Source organism: Saimiri boliviensis, chromosome 2 (assembly GCF_048565385.1).
Source record: "Saimiri boliviensis isolate mSaiBol1 chromosome 2, mSaiBol1.pri, whole genome shotgun sequence".
NCBI lineage: Eukaryota > Metazoa > Chordata > Mammalia > Primates > Cebidae > Saimiri > Saimiri boliviensis.
This window is the reverse complement of record NC_133450.1, coordinates 121,192,338-121,210,341: the sequence shown is the minus strand read 5'-3', so window position 1 is coordinate 121,210,341 and position 18,004 is coordinate 121,192,338. Positions and strand designations below refer to the sequence as shown.

The window sequence follows — 18,004 nt, the reverse complement described above, 5'->3', positions numbered from 1 at the left end:
TGTCACCATGTCGTCCAGGCTAGTCTTGAACTCCTGGGCTCAAGCGAACTTCCTGCTTTGGCCTCCCAAAGTGCTGGGATTACCGTGTGAGCCACTGTGCCCAGACCCTTAGTGTATTTAAATAGGTGTGGATGAATAAATCTCCCGGGATTATAACTTTATAGGAAATTGTTTGCACCTCCTGGTACACCACTAAGGCACGGTCTCCCCTGCTAAGTTGTGCAGGGTCCGTCATTCGTTGACTTTTACCCGCCTTCAGTTCCTATCGCAATATTACATGTCGCGCCGTAACTAGGCTGCCCTGCGTAGCTCTGGCCACCAGGAGGCACTGTAGCCACACGTCCTTTTCCCTCCGGCGCTTCGCGACCCCCAGAGGGGCGGAACCAACGTTGGGCGGAGCCCGCGAGACGGCCACCGCGCCAGCTATCCCGGCGGGCCACGCGCGCGGCCGCGTTTGAATGGCCCTGAGTGGGACTCGGCCCAGAAGCCGAGGGACAGTCTACGCTGCCGGCCTGGGTTGAGGCACCGCGGTACCATGAGGCGCCGGTAAGTGGCTGCCGAGCCGGGGCGAGCCCCGCGCCCGCAGCTCCCCTGGCCTGGCGGGGCTTCTCCAGCCGGGCTTGACCGCGCCCGGGGCCCACCTGCAGGCCCTGCGGCGGCCTCGGCTCGGCGGAGCTCGCGGCGGCTCTGCGGAGGTCGCGGGGCGGGGCGGCAAGGCCGGGGCGGGGAGGGTCGGGCGGCGGGCGCGGGGGGCCCCCGGGGGGCTTCAGGGGCCTGGCCCGGGAGAGGCGTGGACGGAACCTGCTGTCAGTTATTTATATTCGGGTGGAGTCGACAGCTGCACCCGGAGAAGGGGAGGGGCAGAACGAGTGCGGGGCCGACTGTTTTGAGGACAGGTTTTCCGCACAGCGCCTAGGCCCGGCCCAGGCATTTCCTTGTTTTCTGACGGGTCCTCGGGTTCCTGACAGATGAGCTTTTGTTTCGCTGGACAAAAACTTGACATAACTGCATAAGAATTGCTGATTACAACTTTAAAAACCTTATTGTATTTTCTGAAAAGTCGTTCTGTAACAGTATCTAGGCTTTTACTACGCTCTTAAATTGCTTAAATAAGGAGATAACAAAGAGTTGGTTTGTTTTCCTGTGGCTTATAAAGTTCCTTGAAAAAAGAGGTACCTAGGTCAGTTTGTTTGCTAATTTAAAAAAAAGTAAGAGAAATTAGTTCTCTAATAATCATCAGTTCGGCACTTTGGAGAATTATGATAAACTAGTCCACCTAATAGCTGAAACCTGCTGGTTTTTTGGAGTTTCTTTGGATAACCAGCTACAGACTTGAATTGAAACATCATCCATTGAGGCCTTTACTTGGCTAATAACTAATATTAGCCAATAAGAATATTAGCCAATGAGATTAAATGATGGACAATATTTATTTTGTGCTTTCTATGCGCTAGGCACTGTATCAGCTTTGCTTTGGGACAGACACTGTTATCCCCATTTTGACAGGAAACTAAAGCGCAGGGAATTTTAGTATTGTAACTTGTACCGTGCAGGGTTACATAGCTAATATAATTAACACCCAAGCAGGCTGGCTCCATGCTTTTAACTCTGCTCCTCTACTACATCCTTTTTCTGTGGCTACTTTTAATTTACAAAGCGTTTTCATATCATTTACTTCAACTTTGGAAGCCTGAGTGTGCTTTTGTGTACACACACATTCATTCACACACCATTCACTCACTTTTTCTGCTCTTGTTCGTTATAGTTAAGGTTTGTGCCTGAGCAACATGGCTGTTTTTAGATAAATGAAGTTAATAAGCTTTATGTGTGTGTTCTGATTTGTATTTTGAATTCCTTTTTGTCCTTTCCTGGAAGTTTTGAAAGTGTTAGTTTTAGCAACTTATATATTACTTTAAAATTAAAAACTATGTGTTAAATCATCCCTAAAACTTACTGAGTGGTTATTCTGTACTTGAAATGGTTATAGTTAACTAATAGCTCCTCGACAAGGAATAAAGTTCAAAAGCAAAATGACTGCATAAGAAATCAGCAGCTTACACTTATAGCAGAGCTTTTAAATGCCATTCGTCAGTTACAAAGCTTTTGATTGTTTGTATGCCCAAAAGGGTAGCAGACCCAACTGGCTATACAAAAGAAATGTGCCGTAAGAATGACACTATGGACTTTGGGGACTTGGTAGAAAGAGGGTGGGAATGGGATAAGGGATAAAAGACTTCATTTTGGGTACAGTGTTCACTGCTTGGGTAATGGGTGCACCAGAATCTCAGAAATCACCACTGAAGAATTGATTCATGTAACCAAACACTACCTGATCCCCAAAAACCTATTTAAATAAAAAATAATATAATTTAATAAAATAAGAAATATGCCAGGGCAACCAACCTCAGGGAGATTAATCTAGTTTGGGATCTGAGATTAAACAACAGAAAGTATATATGACACTCTTTATTAGTACAGTCGATGAATGCAGAACTGAACTGAGTAAAGCTTCTGCAAAGAACCAGCAGTTGCAGGATTTACATAGAGCGCTGAATACAAGGGTAGATTGTGGGGACTAGGCATGGTTGGTAATCCCAACACTTTGGGAGGCCAAGACAGGAGAATCCTGGAAGGCAGTAGTTCGAGAGGAGCCTAAGCAACGTAGCAAGACCACATCTCTACAAAAAACTTACAATATTTTGCCAGGCATGATGGCATGTACCTGTAGTCCCAGCTACTTGGGAGGCTGGGGTGGGAGGATCACTTAAGTTCAAGAGGTTGAGGCTACATTGAGCTGAGATTTTGCCACTGCACTTCAATGCAGCACCAAGACCCCATCTGTAAATAAGTAAATAAGGGTGGATGGGCTGGGCGAGGTGGCTCATGCCTGTAATCCCAGAACTTTAGGAGGCTGAAGTGGGCGGATTACTTTAGGTCAAGAGTTTAAGACCAGCCTGACCAGATCACTTGAAGTCAGGAGCTCAAGACCAGCCTGGCCAACATACCAAAACCTCATCGCTACTAAAAATACAAAAGTTAGCTGGGCGTGGTGGCGTGCACCTGAAATCCCAGCTATGCAGATGGCTGAGGCACAAGAATCACTTGAACCTGGGAGGTGGAGGTTACAGGCTGGAGTGCAGTGACACAATCTTTGCTTAATGCAACCTCTGTCTCTCGGGTTCAGGTGATTCTCCTGTCTTAGCCTCCCAAGTAGCTGGGACTACAGGCGTGCACCACCACGCCCAGCTAATTTTTGTATTTTTATTAGAAATGGGGTTTTGCCATGTGGGCCAGGCTGGTCTCGAACTCCTAACTTCAGGTGATCCACCCACTCTGGCCTCCCAAAGTGCCGAGATTACAGGCATGAGTCACCATGCCTGACCTATTAATATTTTAATGTGATGATTTCTTTCAAGTCTTTTTTTATGCTGATAGCTATTTTTCTTTTTATAAAACTGGAGTTACGCCTTTTTCTCCCTGTGAGATTTTTTTAACTTAGCATATCATGTATATTTTCCATTCTCTAAAAATTATTTTTGCTTTATTTACATAGATAGTGAGAAAAAAAAATGCTCTTTTTAATGGTAATAGTGTTTTTTGTGTGTGTTCTTTTGAAATTGGGAATTTTGCTTTGTATTCCAAAGAGAAATTTTGAAGGGAGAAATATTGGAACATGGTAATTGATTTTTTTTTTTTTTTTTTTTTTTTTTTTTTTGAGTCAAGAGTCTTGCTCTGTCACCCAGGATGGAGTGCAGTGATGAAATCTCGGCTCACTGCAACCTCTGCCTCCCATGTTCAAGCAATTCTCCTGCCTCAGCCTCCTGAGTAGCTGGGATTACAGGCGCACACCACCACACCTGGCTAAATTTTTTTTGTTGTTTTTTTGGAGACAGAATCTCACTCCATCACCAGGCGCCAGGCAGGAGTGCAAGTGGCGCGACCTCGGCTCACCGCAACCTCCGCCTCCCGGCTTCAAGCAATTCTCCTGCCTCAACCTCCCGAGTAGCTGGGACTACAGGTGCATGCCACACACCCAGATAATTTTTTTATATTTTTAGTAGAGATGGGGTTTCACCATGTTGACCAGGATGGTCTCGATCTCTTGACCTCGTGATCCACCCACCTCGGCCTCCCAAAGTGCTGAGATAATTTTTGTCTTTTTAGTTAGAGACGTGGTTTCACCATGTTGGCCAGGATGGTCTCAATCTCTTGACCTTGTGATCTGCCTGCCTTGGCCTCCCAAAGTGCTGGGATTACAAGTGTGAGCCACCGCACCCAGCCGATAATTGATTACTAAAAACAATGGAGGTAAAAGTCTATGATATCTCGAAGGTTTTTTATTTGGGAGGCTAAAGAATGGTGGAACCACTGAAATAAATTGGAATTCTCATTATAGTTTTTTTTGTAAACTGCTATTCACAGACACATAATGAGATTTTAATGAAGACTCTTGCTGTCTCTCATTTACATTCTTCCTAAAACTCCTAAAATTTATTTTCCTTGATTTTTTTTCTTTCTTTCTTTTTTTTTTTTTTTTTGAGATGAGGTCTCGCACTGGCACCCAGGCTGGAGTGCAGTGGTGCGATCTCTACTCACTGCAGCCTCCACATCCCAGTTTCAAGCAATTCTCCCGCCTCAGCCTTCTGATGAGTAGCTGGGATTATAGGCACCTGTCACCTGGCCTAGCTAATTTTTGTACTTTTAGTAGAGACAGAGTTTCACCATGTTGGCCAGGCTGGTCTTGAACTCCTGACCTCAGATGATCCACCCACCTCAGCCTTCCAAAGTGCTGGTATTATAGGTGTGAGCCATCATGCCCGGCCTCAACTCTTTCTTACTAAGCCTTCTCCTCTCCCCTTTTTTGGAAGGATTTTTCAAAATTTTTTTTTTCTATTAGAATACTAAATAAGGCGCCGGGCTCAGTGGCTCATGCCTGTAATCCCAGCACTTTGGGAGGCTGAGGTGGGCAGATCACCTGAGGTTGGGAGTTTGAGATCAGAATGACCAATATGGAGAAACCCCATCTGTACTAAAAATACAAAATTAGCCAGGCATGGTGGCGCATGCCTGTAATCCCACCTACTTGGGAGGCTGAGGCAGGAGAATCGCTTGAACCCAGGAAGCCGAGGTTGCGGTGAGCCAAGATCACGCCATTGCACTTCAGCCTGGGCAATGAGCAAAACTCCGTCTCAAGAAAAAAGTACTAAATAAGGCTTAAATTTGGTTCTGAATCTTCACTTTGAGAGATTGAAGAACTCATTTTTTTTAAAATGTATTAGATTGCTACAGTTTTTTTTTGTTTGTTTTTTGTTCTTTTTTGAGACAGAGTTTCACTCTTGTGGCACAAGCTGGAGGGCAGTGGCGTGACCTCGGCTCACTGCAACCTCCACCTCTGGATTCAAGTGATTCTCCTGCCTCAGCCCCCCAAGTAGCTGGGTTTACAGGCATGTGCCACCATACTTGGCTAATTTTGTATTTTTAGTAGAGATGGGATTTCACGATGTTGGTCAGGCTAGTCTTGAACTCCTGACTTCAGATAATCTGCCCACCTCGGCCTCCCAGAGTGCTGGGATTACAGGCATAAGGTACCTTGCCCAGCCAGATTGCTACAGTTTCACAAGCAAGAGGTGAGTAGAACTCTTTTATCAAGGGAGTAGGAACTGTCTTTAAAAATTCTTGTTTAGGTCAGGCACAGTGGCTCACACCTGTAATCCTAGCACTTTGGGAGGCCAATGGTAGGAGAAAAGCTTAAGCCCAGAAGCTTGAGACCAGCCTGGGCAACATAGTAAGACTCCATCTCTACAAAACATTTTCAAATTAGGCAAGTGTAGTGGCATGTGGCTGTAGTCCCAGCTCCCTGGGAAGCTGAAATGAGAGGATTCCTTGAGTCCAAAAGTTGGAGGCTTCAGTGATCCACGATCATGTCACTGCACTCCAGCCTGAGTGACAGAGCAAGACCTTGTCTCAGGAAATAAAAAAATTCTTGTCTAGTTACAAGATGCATCATAACATTACACTAGTCAATATTATATTCATATTTTCTCAATCGTTATACTTGTTGATCTATATTGGTTAATTTTGTGCTTTCTGGAAAATGTATTTAGGAATGTAAATTTTTTTTTTATTAAACACCTTAAACCTAATACAAATGGTACTTTTACTGGAGCGTACACTTTTTAAATTGTACAGGGTATAATTTGAGTTTGTCAGGTTCAAATGCTATGTTTACTATTTCTTGCTCATTTCTAGTTATTTTTTCACTATCAGCTTAATACCCTGTAACTTTGGAGACTTTTGCATTAAATTTACCATTCTTGTTCTTGGGGCATGATGAGGGTAGAAATGAAAGAAAAGGTATTCTGAAAGGACTCCCTTTTGGCTTCCTGTAACCACCTCTCTCGCCTTCAGTTTTATATACTGTCTGAGATTTTTTTGTGCCTTGAGCAAATCACCCAGAAACCTATCACCTATGTATGAATCATGAGATGCTCGTTCTAGCATCTCATGTGCTCACTAGTATACTCTTAAGATGCACAGCTTGATGTTACAGTGGGAAAGACGCTATTACTGTAAGTCACAGCTCTAAGCCTATTAATAACTGAGTGTTAGTGGGCAAGTCACTCAGTCTCATCTGAAGTTATCTCCAAGGTCCTTTATAACTCTGAGAATCTATAAAAGAGTTACTTTTTGAGGAGAGTTATCTGGAGAGGAGGGAGACTTGTGGGGAAGAGGCCTCTGGATAGCCTTTTACATCTTAGTGTGATTAATCATAGATTATTTCTTCTAAAGGCTTTTTTTTTTTTTTTTTTTAAGACGGGGTTTTACCATATTGGTCAGGCTGGTCTCTAACTCCTGACCTCAGGTGATCTGCCCACCTCAGCCTCCCAAAGTGCTGGGATTACAGGCGTGAGCCACCGTGCCCGGCTAAAGGCATTTTTAAAACCTACTTCCATGATAGCATTGAGAAGGAAATCTTAGGATGGAATTTAAATGCCAATAGAATATAACCTTCAGACTGGGTGCAGTGGCTCATGCCTGTAATCCCAGCACTTTGGGAAGTGGAGGCAGAGGATCACCTGAGTTCAAGAGTTCCAGACCAGCCTGGCCAACATGGTGAAATGCTGTCTCTACTAAAAATACCAAAAATCAGCTGGGTATAGTGGCAGTTGCCTGTAAATTACCAGCTTCTCAGGAAGCTGAGACTGAAGAATCGCTTGAACCTGCCTGTGAAGCAGAGGTTGCAGTAAGCCAAGATCGCACCATTGCACTTCAGCCTGGGCAACGAGAGCGAAACTCTATCTCAAAAAAAACAAAACAAAACAAAACAAAACAAAACAACAGGAGTATAAGCTTCAGTACAGTAGGAATTTTTGTTTTGTCCACTGATGTTTCCCTAGTGACTAGAACAGTAATTAACCTGTGACATGCACTTTATATTTGTTGAATGAGTGAAGAAATGAAGAAATGGGTTGTTGGGGAAAGACAAGCTTGTTGGAGTACTGCACAGATGCTCTGAGTACCTTGAAGGAATTCAAAATACAGAGCAATCCAAATACGACCCATCATTTCTACAATATAAAATACCACCTAGCAGTAGAAAAGCATCTGTTCACTTGCCTTTTAGAAATACTAAGTGATTACTGCCCTGGCAGCCCCTGTTACTCACAGAGTAGGGTTTTGACCATCACTAGATACTTAACTACCAGCATAGTTCAGTATGCATTTTACTCTTATTTGCAAAAACCTATGTCCTAGCCATTCCCTGTGCCATTTAATATAACCAATAACAGTACATTTATTTTTATAGCAAAAATGAATTCCATGTATTGATTAAAATTTGGGCTTTCATCCATGGAGGATTCATGGCACAGCAGTTAAAAGTTGGCAATCTTCACCTTCCTGTTCCAGTCATCCTAATTCCAGAACTGCCATATAAGTAATCATCAAGAATATTTTTTCATCATATTATTCATATACAAAGTTTCTCAGTAAGTCTATTTGTCTACAACAGGCGTTCCCAAACTTTTTACACAGGGGGCCAGTTCACTGTCCCTCAGACTGTTGGAGGGCTGCCACATACTGTGCTCCTCTCACTGACCACCAATGAAAGAGGTGCCCCTTCCTGAAGTGCAGCAGGTGGCGGGGGTGGGGGGGGCAGATAAATGGCCTCAGGGGGCCGCATGTGGCCCACGGGCCGTAGTTTGGGGACGCCTGGTCTACAAGATAAAGTCCCAATTCCTGACCTAGCAATCAGAGACATCTGCATTTTAGCCAACGTACCTTTCTATTCTTTTCCCTTACAGTGGCCTGGACTCAATACTTAATTATTGAATAGTTGATATCAAAAATAAGGAAACAAAAAGCAGTTATTCTTGCCTAGAAAGTATCTTTTCAGATGAAGAAAGTCTGGCAGATGGTTTATTAAGCCTGTATAGGGTGGCATTCATTATTTGAGTGAATTAACTATTTAGTGAAAAATAGCAATAGAGACAAGAATTCCTTAAAACTCCATGTAAACAGTTTTTTCTCTCCTTGTTGACAGACCCGTTGGAAACTAGGAAACTGCCCTCAGCTTCCGGGGTTCTCTATGTGGAAGCCATAAATACGGAACACTGACTAGGGGACATGAGTATTCACAAATCTTGGTAACTGAGGTGGTCCTAGAACCAGTCCTACTCAGACACTGAGGGACAATTGTAATCAGAAGGAAATTAAATATGTGTATCTAGTGATATCAGTTTACATTGCATATAACCACTTAGTGGGACTCACTGAATCGTTCTGTGCCCACAGCATTGCTTGAACAGTTCATCAGTCTGGATGGACTAGGTGGTTTTGCAGTAACAAACAGCACCCAAATCTCAGTGGCTTTTTTCAGAAGTTTATTCTTCCTCAGTTCATGTTACACATGAGCTCTCTGGGTCTGTGCTCCTAGTTTTCCTTGTTTAGCAATGTGGACAGGAGAGTCTTAACTTTCTGGATTGTTGTTGGTTACCTGTTGCTGGTTAGAGGTAAAGTAATGGGAGTGAATCATACACAGTGGCTCTTGATGGCTTGTTTATAGTTTATTGGCCAGAGCAAGTCACATGACCATGCCTGACTTCAAGATGATAGGGAAGCATAAACCTATCGTCTAAGAGAAGAGCTGGATTGTCTTGGCACAGTTTTAATGCTGGCCACAGTTGGGCACTCTCACATTGACATCGTTGAATATTTTGTTTTCTCTCCTGGCTGACCATTTTGTTTTACTTCCATGGATTCTCTGCGTAGTTGACACAGTTTCTTTTTAGATATGCTCCTTCATTCGTCAGCTATTAGCATCTATTATTAATAGATACCAGGCCAGGCGTGGTGGCTCACACCTGTAATCCCAGCATTTTGGGAGGCCTAGGCAGGCAGCTCACAAGGTCAGGAGATGGAGACCGTCCTGGCCAATATGGTGAAACCTCATCTCTACTAAAATATAAAAAATGAAGGGGATGTGGTGGCGCACACCTGTAGTCCCAACTACTCAGCAGGCTGAGGCCGGGGAATCACTTGAACCCGGGAGGCAGAGGTTGCAGTGAGCCGAGATTGACATCACTACAGTCCAGCCTGGTGACAGAACAAGACTCCATCTCAAAAAAATAAATAAAATAAAATAATGGGGAAAAAAACCAGAATAGGTGTATCTATTCTAGGTACAATGAACATAGTTCCTTCTCTCATGTAGCTCATAGTCTAGTGAGTGGCAGGTCATGGACAATAAGTGCATAAGTGAATTTCCAAGTGGTGATAAATGCTCTGGGAGAAAAAAATACAGGGTACTGCTATAGAGAAAAATACAGGGTATTTCATAGCAGTATAGCTTCATATACTGCTATGAAGTGAGGGTGGGGTTATTCTTGATTGAGTAGTGAGTGCGCATGGGAGGAATATTTTAAGCAGAAAGAATGGCTCAGCCACAAAATAGAAGTAAGTTTGAAATGTTGAAGGACAGAAGGCCAGTGTGGCTGGAGCATTTAGGAAGCTATTATAGTCTAAAACAGTTGGTGGTTTGGTCTAGAATGCTGGTAATGGGAATGGAAAGAAATGGACAGTTTGGGAATATATTAGAAAGGCAAAGTCAATGAATTGGATGTAGGTAATTAAGTAAAAAAGAAATCATGGATGAATCCTTTGTTTCAGGCTTGAGAAATTGGGTTCTGTTTACTGAGTTTGCGACTGCTGGGAGGAGGAGATTTGAGAGGGGGCATATTAAGGGTTCCATTTTTAATATATTAAGTTCAAGGATAGATGGCTGTTAGATATCCACATGGAGTTGACTAGTAGGCAGCTGGAGATTTGAATACAGAGTTTAGGTGAAACATGATTTTTTTTTAAAAATGAAAGTTAATATGTTAATTTTTGTTACAGTTAAGTCTTGGACCTAGGAATCATATTTTCTTGAGCCTGCATATGATTGCTCTGTTGGAGAAGAAAGAGTTCCCTAAGAGATAGGAGGCATTTTCAAACCTTAATACACGTTCTGATTTCAGCTCAGGGGATGTTGTGGTGACCAGCCACTGTAACTGATAGGGATACAGTACGTTTCTCACAAGTTTTGAAACATAAGAAAAGTTTAAGAACCATTGTTACAAAAGGATTTTGAATGCCTCTAGCATCATTTTTGTTGATTTCTTTATTTAATTCTTAAAGGATCATCTACCCTTTCTTCCAGGGCTTAGGGTATGCTTAACCCTGTTGACCTCTAATGTCATAGGGTGGTGACATTAATTCAAATCATGAAGATAGAGTTTTAGAATTAGTTTATATCAGCTCATCTTTTTGAGAGTTGAATACTATTTTATTGGTATATCCTTTCATATATAGAGAGTCTGTCTGTTTTGAGAGTATCAGAAATACCTTTAGTAGGCAAACAAGGGTCAAAAATGATCCTTAAAGTGACAGTGTTTTATGTATGTATACAGTCATCCTTCATTATCTATGGGTGATTGGTTCCAGGACCTCCCAATGACACAAAAATCCAAGGATGCGCAAATCCCTGATAACAAATGGTTTAGTATTTCCACGTAACCTTTGCACATCCTCCCATGTACCTTAAATAATTTCTAAATTATTTGTAATATCTAGTACAATGTAAATGCTATGTAAATAGTTGTTTTATTGTATTATTGGGGGAATAATGACAAAAAAAAAAATAAGTCTACATATTCAGTACAGCTGTACTTTTTTCTAAAGATTTTTGATTGGTAATTGGTTGAATCCACAGATGCAGAACCCACAGATATAGAGAGCCGATTGTACATATTTTTCTATTTCTGAGTCCAAGAAGAAAAAACAGAATCGAGTGTTTTTTCCTCCCTGTTGAATATTTCCAGAAAATACTGGGTTATTCTAACAGGAAAGTAAGTTGGAATTTGACAGATTCACCAAAACATGTTAGAATAATTGTAATCATCTACTTCTGGGCCTAAGAAGCCCTGAGTCTTCCCAAAGATTCAGATGTGTATATAGTCATTTAAGAAAACATGTCTATAATATTACTAATACATTATAATTAAGTTAAAACATACTTGCACAATATACAAAATTCAAAAGGCCCAAAAGGGAAGTCTTCTCACTTCACCCCTCACCCCCAGCCACACATATCCTCTCACTAGAAGTGACCTTTGTCCCCAGTGTCTCTTGTATTCTTCAAATGATGTTTAGTGAATATGCAGTATTCCCTAACAGACTCACACTTTTTAACCTAAGTGGTAATACAGTGTTTTGCTACTTTTCTCCCCACTTTCCAGTATAAGGCATAGTTAGGTTTTTGTTGTTTTTTTTTTTTTTTTGAGACAGAGTTTCACTCTTATTACCCAGGCTGGAGTGCAATGGTGCGATCTCAGCTCACCACAACCTCCGCCTCCTGGGTTCAGGCAATTCTCCTGCCTCAGCCTCCTGAGTAGCTGGGATTACAGGCCACCATGCCCAGCTAATTTTTTGTATTTTTAGTAGAGACGGGGTTTCACTATGTTGACCAGGATGGTCTTGATCTCTTGACCTCGTGATCCACCCGCCTCGGCCTCCCAAAGTGCTGGGATTACAGGCTTGAGCCACCGCGCCCGGCCCATAGTTAGGTTTTTTAAAAACCCTATAGGTTTGCAACTCTGGATGGTGGTAAACATCTACCTAGTTCTCTAACTTTATTTTCCCGTTATTAGTTCCAGTTCCCTAATGTAGTATACTCGGTGGACTTGATTAAAACTGAGGAAGAGGCCGGGCGCTGTGGCTCATGCCTGTAATCCCAGCACTTTGGGAGGCTGAGGCAGGCAGATCATCGGGTCAGGAAATTGAGACCATCCTGACCAACATGGTGAAACCCCATCTCAATACAAAAATTAGCTGGGTGTGCTGGTGTGCGTCTGTAGTCCCAGCTACTCAGCAGGTGAAGGCAGGGGAATCACTTGAACCTGGGAGGCGGACGTTGTAGTGAGCCGAGATTGCACTACTGCACTCCAGCCTAGCGACAGAGCAAGACTCCCTAAAAAAAAAAAAAAAATCACTGAGGGAGATGTAGTAGGAAAGCTAATTCCTACTTGGTATCTCTTTTGTAATTTTTATTTCAAGGTATCTCAGTCATAAGAGAGTTGGAATTCAGTTTGATCTAAATTGACTGAAATGATATATTTTAGTTTGTGCCCATGGAATCTCCAGACATTTGTCTTTGTTTTCATGCTTGATCTGCTTTCCCAAGTTTGACATTTCTCAAGTCAGATTTCTGTGGAAAATGAATTAAGAGAAAGTGGTGTGATGAATTTATCATTCAGGAAATATTAAATCTTGAGATAACAACTTCGAGTTGTTCTGAGTATGGAATCAGCATAAGGGGACTTAATTTTATGATTTGAATATTTAATAGTATCAGGCTCTGTTAATTTGGTAAATCTATTTTCTTTTTTCTTTCTTTGAGACGAAGTCTTGCCTTTTTTTTTTTTTTTTTTTTTTTTTTTTGTATTTTTAGTAGAGACAGGGTTTCACTATGTTGGCCAGGCTGGTCTCAAACCCCTTATCTTGTGATCTGCCCGTCTCAGCCTCCCAAAGTGCTGGCATTACAGGCATGAGCCACCATGCCCATCCGGTAAATGTATTTTCTTAATAGGAATAAACCTAAAAAGTGTGCTAGACAATCCTGGTAACCTGATGGGGCATCCTTTTGCTGGACAGTGCATAAGTACCACTGCCTGTATTTATCTCTGTTTCTCTTTATTCTTCTTGCAGTGTTCACTTCCTCCCCAAATCCATGCCCCATTTAGTTGATACATTCTTTCAAAATGGTAACCTTCAGTAAGATTAAATGGGATTAAATGGGTGTAAAATGAAACTAGCCAGGTCAACAGAAAGTATCATTGCTCTACCCATGTAATAGTTTCTCATACTTTATAAAAAGTACAGCTTAACTTACCATTTACCTTGTTAGTTTTTGACTGCAAGTCTTTGTTGCCTTTGTCGGTCCCTCTTTCCAATTCTCTGCCAAATATACCTAGAAAAGGAATTTCACATTTATGAAACTGTGTAATCAAGAAAGATTACAAAGAAATGAATCTGGTTTAACATTAAACTATGGGTTTTTTTTTCTTTGTGATAAATTTCTTTGTGATAAATTTCTTTGTGATAAATTTCTTTGTGATAAATTCTACCTGCTGTACACTGGGTCACATGATAGGGATAGCGAAAAGTATTTTTTTGGAACACTGTTGTAGTAGTTATGGAAATACATTTTACACATTGATCAAAATGTAGAGAAACACTTACTGAGATAACTGAGCAAGTCCTACTGGACCAGAAGCTGTTACTTTCTGTAAAATAACTCTCTAAATATCTTTGCTTTAAACCACTATCTACTATTTCATAGTTTAACTTCAAGAGCAGTTTTTGTTTGTTTTTGCTGAGCTCTTAGATAAATCTTCAGGAATATTTCAGTACTTGACATGTTGTATTATAATTGCTTGACTATTTCTCCCACTAGAAACTATGGGACAATGGTGAGAATTCCACAGCAGGAAAGGTTGGGAAGTTTAAGAGCCTGAACAGGAGCGAGGTAGGAAAGTACTACATCCTATGATATAGCTGTATGTAACACAAAAATTCTACCTTAGAATGGTTTAGGTGAATGAATTTTATAATTTTACAGTTACTTTATGCTCCTTTACGTAGCTTAAGAATTTTTGTATTGCAAGGCTTAAGAAGCTTTAATTTATCGGTTTCTATTAGCATACTGTCCTCTTTTATGTCAAGAAAAGAAAATTGCCTGGGTGCAGTGGCTCACACCTGTAATCCCAGCACTTTGGGAGGCCAAGGCGAGTGGATTACCTGAGGTCAGGAGTTCAAGACCAGCCTGGCCAACATGGCAAAACCCTGTCTCTACTAAAAATTAAAAAAATTAACTGGGTGTGTTGGCGCATTCCTGTAATCCCAGCTACTAGGGAGGCTGAGGCAGGAGAATGACTTGAACCTGGGAGACGGACGTTGCAGTGAGCTGAGATCACGCCACTGCACTCCAGCCTAGGAAACAGAGCAAGACTCCGTCTCAAAAACAAAACAAAACAAAAACAACTCATTCTTTTATTTATTTATTTATTTATTTTTATTTATTTATTTTTTTTGAGACGGAGTTTCACTCTTGTTGCCCAGGCTGGAGTGCAATGGCGCGATCTCGGCTCACCGCAACCTCCGCCTCCTGGGTTCAGGCAATTCTCCTGCCTCAGCCTCCTGAGTAGCTGGGATTACAGGCACACGCCACCATGCCCAGCTAATTTTTAGTACTTTTAGTAGAGACGGGGTTTCACCATGTTGACCAGGATGGTCTCGATCTCTTGACATCGTGATCCACCCGCCTCGGCCTCCCAAAGTGCTGGGATTACAGGCTTGAGCCACCGCGCCCGGCCTCTTTTATTTAAAATGTATTATTTTTTACCGTTAACAATTGATAAAGAAAAATAAGCCAAAGAAAATGATTCAGTCTTAACCTTATAGAAAAATAAACAGAAAAAAGGAATGTAATACCACTATTTAGAAAGCGGCATTACATTATCCTTTCAGCCTTCTTTTCTCTGTGCTACATTTGCACGTACAGAAACATACAACAAATTTAGAAACTGATATTAAAGTTTGCTGCACCACAAATCATATTTCTTACACCAAAGGCAACTTGCCTCATAGGTGAAGTTTGTGTATAACTAAATAATAGCTAACATTTAGAGAGTGATTTACAGACATTGTGGCAGGTGGATTATATAATCCTCACAGCATTATTCTGAAATAAGAGGTTAGGTAACTTGCCTAAGATTGTATACAACTAATAGATTAAAACAGGACTAAAATCCAAGAAGTCTGCCTCTAGGACTTATATTTCTCTGTCACACGGTACTGCCTAGTCATTTCAGTTTAAAATATATCATTTCCATGAAATGAATTGTAATGCTTTGGGTAGTCTGGACAAAGGCATATGTCTGAAAAACTGTATATCAAATAAGGTGTAGATTAGAAAGCTAAACATAAATGAAGTAAAACTGTAACAGTTTAGGATTTTGTACTGATAATGTGTCAAGTTATTGAGCCACTTTAAACACAAACTAGAAATTATAAATGATGCATTATACATCATTTTTAGATTTTTTTCTTTATTTTTGAGATGGAGTCTCGTTCTGTCACCCAGGTTGGAGTGCAGTGGCACAATCTTCGCTCATTACAGTGACACAGTCTTGGCTCATTGTAGCCTCTGCCTCCTGGGGTCAAGTGATTCTTCTGTCAGCCTCTCAAGTAGCTGGGATTACCGGCCTCTGTCACCAAGCCTGGCAGGTTTTTATATTTTTAATAGAGACTGGGTTTCCATTGGCCAGGTTGGTCTTGTTGGCCAGGTTGGTCTCAAACTCCTGACCTCAAGAGATCTGCCCACCTTGGCCTCCTAAAGTGTTGGGATTACAGGTGTAAGCCACCGTGCCTGGCCTTTAAAAAAAAAAGTTTTTTTAGATGGAGTCTTGCTCAGCTGCTTAGACTGGAACACAGTGGCGCATTCTCAGCTCAGTGCAACCTCTGCCTCTCAGATTCAAGAGATTCTCTAGCCTCAGCCTCCCGAGTAGCTGGGATTACAGGCCTTGTTCTCAAACTTCTGACTTCAGGTGATCCACCTGCCTCAGCCTCCTAAAGTGCTGGGATTACAGGCATGAGCCACTGCACCCAGCCATTTTTAAATTATTTTATTTTATTCTTGAGACAGCTTCTCTGTCTGTCATCCAGGCTGGAGTGCTGTGGTGCAGTCTCAACTCACTGCAGCCTCCGCCTCCCGGGTTCAAGTGATTCTCCTGCCTCAGTCTCCCAAGCAACTGGGATTACAGGTGGGTGCCACCATTCCCAGCTAATTTTTGTATTTTTACTGGAGACAGAGTTTCACTGTGTTGGCCCGACAGGTCTTGAACTCTTGACCTCAGGTGATCCACTCCCTTGGCCTCTCAGAATGCTAAGATTATAGGCATGAGCCATCATGCCGGCTGATTTTTAGATTTTAAATTGAAATGTTTAAGATACATATTTTACATCTTTTTTTAATGAATATTTTTTTTTTCTTTGAAGCCAGAATGTGCTTACCCATTCCACTTTTTATTATTTTGAGACACATTTTAGACAAGCATGCACACATAGTTTAAAAAATCAGATACACATTGATTTATCATATATAGCAAGTAAGGTAAAGATTTATAAATCAAATGTTCATAAATCACAAGTTACTTTTAGGACCCTAAATTTATTTCCATTTATTATCAGTTTCCTTGTTGTCATAACTATTTTATATATTCCACAAAATAGAATTGCTTTTGATGAATGCAGTATGGTTTGGAGTATTCCCAATACATACTCATTTGACAGTTTAAAAAAATTTTTTTTAATTTATTTTTTGTTTGTTTTGAGATAAAGTCTCACTCTGTTGCCCAGGCTGGAGTGCAGTCGAGGGATCTTGGCTCACTGCAACCTCCACCTCCTGGGTTCAAGCAATTGTCCTGCCTCAGTCTCGTGCGTAGCTGGGATTATGGGATACAAGTGCAGTTTTGCCACATTGATTTAGTGCGTGTGGTGAAGTCAGGAGGTTCAGTGAATTGATCATTAGAACAACATATGTTTTACCCAATAAGCAACCTTTCATCATCCACCTTTCTCCCAACCTTACCTCTCTGAGTCTCCATTCTCTTATTCCACACTGCTTTCAAATGTACACATTATTAGAAGTGAGGATATGTAGTATTTGTCTTTGTGTCTCAGTTGTTTCCCTTGAGATAATGGCCTTCAGTTCCATCTGTGTTGCTACAAAAGACATTATTTCATTGTTTTAAGGTGGAATAGTATTCCATATTGTATATATACCACATTTTCTTTATCCAGTCCTCTGTTGATAGACATGGGTTGATTCCATATCTTTCCTATTACAAAGAATGCTGCAATAAACATCTGAGTGCAGGTATTTTGGGATATAATGATTTATTTTCCTTTGGGTAGATACCCAGTAGTGGGATTGCCAGATCATACGGTAGTTCTATTTTTAGTTCTTTGAGAAATCTCCATGCTATTTTCCATTCTATTAGAATGTACTAATTTACATTCCCACCAGTAGTGTATGAGTTCGTTTTCTCCACATCCTTGTCATCTGTTATTTTTGGTCTTTTTAATAGTAGCCATTCTGATTAGTGTAAGATGATATTTCATTGTAGTTTTAATTTGCATTTCTATGATTAGTGATAGTGAACGTTTGTTCACATGTTTCTTGGCCATTTGTCTTCTTTTGAAGAATGTCTGTTCATGTCCTTACCCTATTTTTTAATGGGATTATTTGGGGGGGTTTTGTTCAATTGTCTGATTGAGTTCCTTATAAATCCTGGATATCAGTCCACTGTCAGATGTGTAGTTTGTGGATAATGTCTGTTCACTTTGTTGATTACTTGGGTATGCAGAGGCTCTCCCTTCCCAACCCCCACTCCACAGGGTCCTG

General features: G+C 41.3%; 2 protein-coding genes across 4 annotated transcripts in view; both read left to right on the top strand.

Annotated features, from left to right (window-relative positions):
• The window catches only part of KATNBL1 (katanin regulatory subunit B1 like 1), an 87,404-nt gene that overhangs the window by 19,453 nt on the left and 49,947 nt on the right, over positions 1-18,004 (top strand). The window contains exon 1 of one of the 3 annotated variants that reach the window (XM_039462774.2): positions 407-546. The exons of the other annotated variants lie outside the window; for them this stretch is intronic. The gene's annotated coding sequence lies outside the window, so the exon portion shown is untranslated. Of the gene's footprint in view, positions 1-406; positions 547-18,004 lie in introns of those variants that run through there. 3 annotated transcript variants of the gene reach the window in all.
• Positions 760-18,004, top strand: part of LOC101043350 (small ribosomal subunit protein eS27-like) — a 38,602-nt gene continuing 21,357 nt past the window's right edge. Inside the window, exon 1 of the mRNA XM_074394159.1 lies at positions 760-18,004. This exon is cut by the window's right edge and continues 21,357 nt beyond it. The gene's annotated coding sequence lies outside the window, so the exon portion shown is untranslated.